Below are 7,253 nucleotides of genomic sequence, written 5' to 3'. Positions count from 1 at the left end.
GCTTTATGCCTCAACTTATACAATTACCTATAAAAAACTACGATTCGTATTCTACAGAAACGCAATATCCAAAACATAGTGACCTGTTGCAGGGGGGATGTAGGAGAGGATTAATAGTAGGTCCTTCAGGATGTGGAAAAACTAATGTTATGATAGCGTTATTAGAACATCCGAATGGTTTGCGGTTTGAAAACGTGTATGTGTACAGCAAGTCCCTATATCAACCAAAATATGAGTACCTTCGTAAACTACTACTGCCACTGAAGGGTATTGGATTTTATGAATACGATGATAGTTCCGATGTCATACCTCCTAACTTGGCTCGGAAGAATTCGGTTATGATCTTTGATGATGTAGCGTGTCATAAACAGAATGAAATACGTGAACATTTCTGTTTCGGTAGACATCAAAATAATGACTGTTTCTACTTATGCCAAACGTACTCCTCGATTCCAAAACAACTGATCCGCGACAACGCAAACTTAATTATATTATTTCAGCAAGACCTAACCAACTTAAAGCACGTGTACGACGATCACGTTAATGTAGATATGTCTTTTGATCAATTTAAAGAAATTTGTCATCATTGTTGGAGTCAAAAGCATGGATTTCTAGTACTCGATAAAATAAGTGACATTACCGCTGGCCGATATAGAAAAGGATTCGATTGTTACATATCCCTATAAATACATCCATTATCGTCTATCGTAGTTATCATGGAAAAGCGTTTGGCAAAAGACCTGCTACTTGCTCGCAAATCTGTCAAACAGAAATATGACAGTTTGAAGCAGGATATGGCGGTTACAGAACGCATGGTAGAGCAACACTTTAAACCCATTACCCAACCGCTAAAACAACTCTTGACAGTTACTAAGTTAGATACCGTCAAAACAGAACTACCAAGTGTCAAACGTCAATCACCAATATTTGCCCAACAAACTCCGAGAACTTCCACTCCCCAAAAGGTGGCAAGAAACCTTTTTTCTATCGATGAACCCAGTGTTTTGCATGAGCCTAGCATTTTAGAAGATAGCGAATATGGAGATCCCACTCCAGAAGACGATATTGATGTACCGACACTTGACGACTTGCGCGAGGAATTGTCCCACGTAGGAACGAATCCTGCATTTGAAGAATTTCTCGATCAATACCACGGTTTGCCAAAGATATATGTAGAGGGAATATTTAGGGACACGAATAACGAGTATGACCATAAGTATGGCGTCCGCTATGAACCAACATTAAACAAATTTTTCGTGGGTGATTCGGAATTAGATTTTGCTAAGGAAGATATTGTGATTGTGTCTTCTAATGGAGAACGCTTCACATACAAGGGAACTCCAGGATTATTCGAACTACTCTTTAAAAGAAATCCCATTGGCTTTAAATCTGCAGATTCTAAAGCTTATCGTGATATTATAATACGCACTAGTGCAGCACGTCGACATTATGATGCCAAAGCTCAAATCCAAGGAAACGGTCAACCAAAGTATGTTCAAATTATTAAACCACTGTTGCAAGGATCAAGTTCATCAAGCGGATTCTCGTCATCACATCTAGGTCCAACACTCAGACAGCGCGCTCTAACCCTTTCTACGAAACGGGGAGGTACTTTATCAACTCTACAGCTTAACAATAAAAAAATAGAATTTGTTCCTTGGAATGATCCAAACAAGTTAGTGAATTGGTTAAGGGTGTTATTAGGATCTAAGTCTGCCGGGAACACGGCAAATCATAATGAAATAATTTACATAACTGAAGAGTTGCGTAATTCTGGTATAATACAATGAGAAGGTATATTTATTTATCAGTAAGACCATGGCGCTTGAACTACCTTTAATAATTATGGGTTATCAACACAGTTTTACACGTAGAATTACTATTCATGGGGAAAAAGACCATATTTACTTGTTCCCAATGAAAAAAGCCATCGTTGCAACGTGCAGATGGTTTCCATCTGACGCTACAGTCCACATTGCTGGAAAAACCTATACGGATCCATCTACAATGAGAGGGCATGTGTTAACATTTAATGATCAGATATCAGCACATTGTAAGAAGAAATTACAGAGGCCATTCTTGTTCGAGGTCATATTGCATGTTCCTTTGCAAGAAGAATAAAGGTGCGCTCTTATTGCATTTGAATTCATTACAATTATGACTCTCGACAAATTTGGACGACACATTCACGCGCACCACTATATGTATGACCCGTCAACATATACTTATGAGTACCAGTTTGAAATAAAAGGAATAATGCATAAAACAGCATCATCGTTTTACCTTTACCATAGTGAAGAAGATACTAGATATAAATTTCCTCTTACTGAAGGAACCGTTGTTAGTTGTTCATGGTTTCCTAAAGATAGTAAAGTAAATATAAATGAGAAAAAGTTTGACGCTCCTTCATCGTTGATCGGGTTGACATTGAAAAGAAATGATATATTTAGTGTATCATGCGACTCTGCTGGTGTAGGTGTCGGATTTTATCTGAATGTCATATTGCAATCCAAGCTTAAGAAATGAGTAAGGAAGTGATAGTGGAAGAATTACATAAACCGACAAGAAAGAATTTTCCACGACGATCTGTGGTGATCAAAGGTCTTAATGATTTATTTCAAGCCGATTTAGTTGAAATGATACCGTATGCTGGGACTAACAAGGGTATTCGCTACATTTTGGTAGTTATAAACGCATTTTCAAAGTTTGTTTGGGCATATCCTATAAAACGTAAAAATGGAAAACTCGTAGCAGACGCTATGAATAAACTGTTATCTGGACTTAGAAAACTTCCAAAAAATTTACAAACTGATATGGGAAAGGAATTTTATAATAAGAACTTCAGTGACGTTATGAAAAAATTCAACATCAACCATTATAGTAGTTATTCTAATCTTAAAAGCAGTATTGTGGAACGAGTTAATCGAACTCTTAAAGGAATGATGTGGAAGGCATTCAGCTTACAGGGTTCTTACAAATGGCTATCGCTTTTACCCCAAATAGTTGAAAAGTACAATTCCACTAAACATCGAACTACTGGATATAAACCTAATGAAGTTAATGATAAAAATTCTGCGAGCATTTTACGTAAATCTTACAAATACCGTAAAGTAATGGATCCCAAACCCTCCAAGTTTGCTGTGGGAGATTATGTGCGTATCAGCAAGCATAGGAGTGTATTCTCTAAAGGTTATACCCCTAACTGGAGCTATGAAGTTTTTCAAGTTGCTATGGTAAAACGATCAACACCAATTTCATATATTTTACGAGATAGTCGCCAGCAAGACATCAAAGGTCGCTTTTACGAACCAGAACTGCAGGCTGTCAAATTTCCAGACATTCATTTAGTGGAACGTGTAATACGTCGACGAGGTGATAAGTCCTTTGTAAAATGGTTAGGATTTGACAATTCTCATAATTCTTGGATATCTACCTCAGATGTAATATAATATAAAAAATAAAATGTTTTTTTACAAATTTATTGTTTCATTTCTATACATTCACCATTACTAAAGCGACTAATGTATATAGCTTCCCTATGTTGCTTACTTAATATAATGGATATAACTTTGTCTAACTCAATAATTCGCCTTTTAAAACGTTCAGTATCTCTTGCATGTTGTTCCCATAATCCTATCCGAGCTGCATGGTGCGCGAACTTCCACACGACCATATACCGCACTGTGTTTATAGAGTCATTAAATTTCACTCGACCCGTTGACATCTTCTCTTGGTAAATATTTTTCGATGTTATTCACGAAGCTGTCAAGTGATTTGGATTTTAAATCCTCAACAAGGTGTCGAAGGCACGAAAAGCAGTTTCTTGGATGATCTTCGATGGTGAAACCATTTCCTTCTTCTTCCTTGTGTATTAATAAATACTCCTGGCACAAGCTCTCTCCACTGGTGTACTTGTCCGCTAGGTTATGTAAATATTCATCACTGTACCATCTTCCCAAACCATACACTTGCTCATGTTCAGCGTCAAAACACAAATCCCTCATTTCCCTATGTAATCTCTGCACCGCCGAATATCCATCATAAGCAACAGGCCAACTCTGCTGACTATAAGCAAACCACATGATGACTAGTGTTTCATACAGAAACATGCACAAAATATATATACAATTCCCCCACTTAGTTTAACGACTTGATAATTTCAGCATCCCACATGAGTTTGTCCTTGACAAACAGTACCACTTCCATTAAGACGGTAGTGTTCTGGTCATGCAAGTCCTGTAACGGTGTAATGATACTCATTATATTTTCAATGTAATCTCCAGTCATTTCAGCGGAGGCATTTATAATCTTATTGTAAAAATTATCAAACTCTAATGTGGTTAACATTTCCAGACGGTACGTTATTAAATTCGCCAGTAACCACAACCGTTGAAGTGAACCAAATGCCATATAAATGTCACATTCCCCGTTGTCAACGATTTTTATGACTTTGGTATTGTTTATCACTTCAGACGTTATGGTTTTGAATCCCACCTTAATTGGTAACAATTTTCCTTCTGTTGAGCAGAAGTAATTCGTAATAAGGTTTTGATTGTCTGTGAATACTTTCCATTCACTTTTATCAAAGGAAACACCTGCAGTCTTGGATCCACAGATTCTTACCATTGGTGTGAATTGACGGTACACTGATAGTCCAACACACACCCATTTACTTTTACTATTGTTAAGTTCATAACGCGATTGATTGACTAAATTAACATCACTAACCGTGAAAGGCACTGTATTATTGTTCTTCAATTTATCAACGGTTTGCTTTAAAAAGTTGATATTATCCATGATCGGTGACTACTACCATGCATTACATTGTGTGTATTATATAGTACCAAATCCCCCACGTAACGTTGGTTGTGTGGAGACCTTGACTGTGTGGTGGATTTAATCATTGATTTAACCTTGACTGTGTGGTGGATTTAACCTTGAAGTGTGATGGATGACAGTGGAGGGGATACATAAAGCTGCTAGCGCCCAAGCAGTGGTAATCATTGTTTCAAGATGTGTGGAGAAGATGTGGAGCCCGACAACTTCTGTTTTGATAAGCGCTTATTATCATACCAATCTTGGAAAGGAGCGCAATCACCAAAATCCCTCGCAAGTGCTGGATTTGTGTATACACAAGTTGGTGATACTGTAAAATGTATTTTCTGTAACGTTCGTATCAACAAGTGGAAAAGTAGCGACGTTCCTTTAGATGAACACCTGCGCTGGTCGAAGGATTGTGTGTACGCAGTATTATTACAGAGAAAGCCGACATGTCGAGGTGAAGTAAACGCTACTTTCATATGTAATTACTAGTATGGTACACCTGATCCCGAAGCTGTCCACCGTTAATATTGAAAAACCTTCAAAGTGTTTCTTTTAATATTCATTTGACATCAATATATCTGTTATTTTTTAAAGTATGAGGCTCTTGTATCTTTAAAAAATAAATATTGTTTAAAAATTACTGTGTTTTATGTTTATATGGTGATGGGTGACTTCGTTAACTGTACTGAGAGTTGGAAATCACCTCGACCTTGAATGTGTGGAATCTTTGAAGTAACCATGCACCTCGACCTTGAAAGGTATACCATTGACTTGACCTTGAACGTTGGGTGGACCTTGGAGTGGTGGGTTATTAGCTCTCCCCAACTCCCTACTATCTGTTATCCATATTTCATAATTTCGAATACACGTCATTTGCAGGAAAGTGGAAAACCCCGAAGTTCGTATTTTTAATTGCGTGAGCAGCAATCAGAATCCGATAACGTGGGGTAAGAATGATCGAGACATGCCAATTTCTAATTGCGTGTTCACCAGGTCGCCATCGACAGCTTCTGCAGAAGTACGACTCAATAATACCAGCAAGTGAGAGGTTCTTCAATCGTTTCCTTATCTTCTCCAAGAGCGACATGCTATTGAGTCTTATTCAGCTATTCTTTCTCCCTGTGGTTTATTTAATGAATCGCAACGTTTCATTTTTTGGAAAACAGCTCTCGTAAGTATTGGTTATGTCCCGATTCGGCTCATGCTGATCATTTTAGAAGCGTTCGTCTGTATAAAGGATTAGCGAGATATATACAAGATGGCGCATTTGCATCGGGAAGACCCTGGCTGTTTAAGGACGTCAACACTCAGGCACTTTGGAGTCTTCTCGACAAGAAGGATAGAAAGATGTTTAATTTTGATATAAAGACAGTCGATTGGGATACATTCTATTATCAAATGACGTGTGACATGCGTCGCCACGTTTTCAATAAGAACGTGTGCATAACGGAAAAAGCAAAATGTTAGATGTAAATGTTTTATTGACATTGGTGGGGGAATCTGAATACAAATATACTTTACCTTAATCATACAGCGTCTAAAATTACCCCTTGATCCGGTCAACCTTTAGAAAACTGCACCATCCTTTATTGAGAACTTGTGGACTGAAATCGGGGTTGCTGATGTTGGGTCTTGGCTCGTAGCTGAAAGGCTTTTCTGTTTTGCAATCCCAAGTATTATCCGTGTTACGTAATCCAAATGTCAGAGTTAATTTAATCAATACGCGTTAATTGCATACAAAGTTGTTTACAGAGGATTAGTTACTTACTTGAATGGAATTTTACATCAGAAATTAAAGGTGATTTTAAATTCCCCTTCAAATGAAAACCACTACGAGCTACACACGCAAATTTGCCGAGATCGGGCTTACGAACGCTACTGCCTGTTAGCCGCCCGTGGAATACTCAAAAAACAAACTCTCTGTCTCACTTTAATTTCCGGAAAACGCCTTGAAAACAGCCGTTAATAGTAGGGAAACCCAATGCGAATTTTCGGGATTTAATCTAGCGCGTCAGATTAAAGTAAGGTGGGTTGACTAAGTGTTGACAAGTGTGCATTTCAATAAACTGATGATTTGAGCGAGACGGGAGCGAAGGGGAAGGCCGCAAACTTGCCAAAAAACCGTTACTATGGCGGGATCGGGTTTACGAGCTCCACTGCCTGGTAGCCGCCCGTGGAATACTCAAAAAGCAAACTCTCTCTCACTTTAATTTTTGAAAAACGCCTTGACAATAGCCGTTAATAGTAGGGAAACTCAATGCGAAACTTTGGGATTTAATCGAGCGCGAGTCAGATTAAAGTAAGGTGGGTTGGCTACGTGTTGACAAGGTGTGCATTTCAAAAAATTGATGATTTGAGCGTGACGGGAGGGAAGAGGAAATCCAAAAACTTGCAAAAAAAACCGTTACTATGGCGGGTTCGGCCCTACG

At 38.2% G+C, this 7,253-nt stretch overlaps 1 long non-coding RNA gene across 1 annotated transcript; it reads left to right on the top strand.

Moving 5' to 3' along the window:
* The first annotated feature begins 5,627 nt into the window (after window positions 1-5,627).
* On the top strand, window positions 5,628-6,355 carry LOC116161515. Its single transcript, XR_004143401.1, has 3 exons — window positions 5,628-5,771; window positions 5,818-5,995; window positions 6,042-6,355. It is a non-coding gene; the product is annotated as an uncharacterized LOC116161515 (long non-coding RNA).
* Window positions 6,356-7,253: the final 898 nt, after the last annotated feature.

This window comes from Photinus pyralis, unplaced genomic scaffold, assembly GCF_008802855.1.
Source record: "Photinus pyralis isolate 1611_PpyrPB1 unplaced genomic scaffold, Ppyr1.3 Ppyr1.4_LG10, whole genome shotgun sequence".
NCBI classification, from domain to species: Eukaryota; Metazoa; Arthropoda; class Insecta; order Coleoptera; family Lampyridae; genus Photinus; species Photinus pyralis.
Note: the sequence above shows the minus strand (reverse complement) of the source record. Positions and strands in the feature narration are given on the sequence as shown.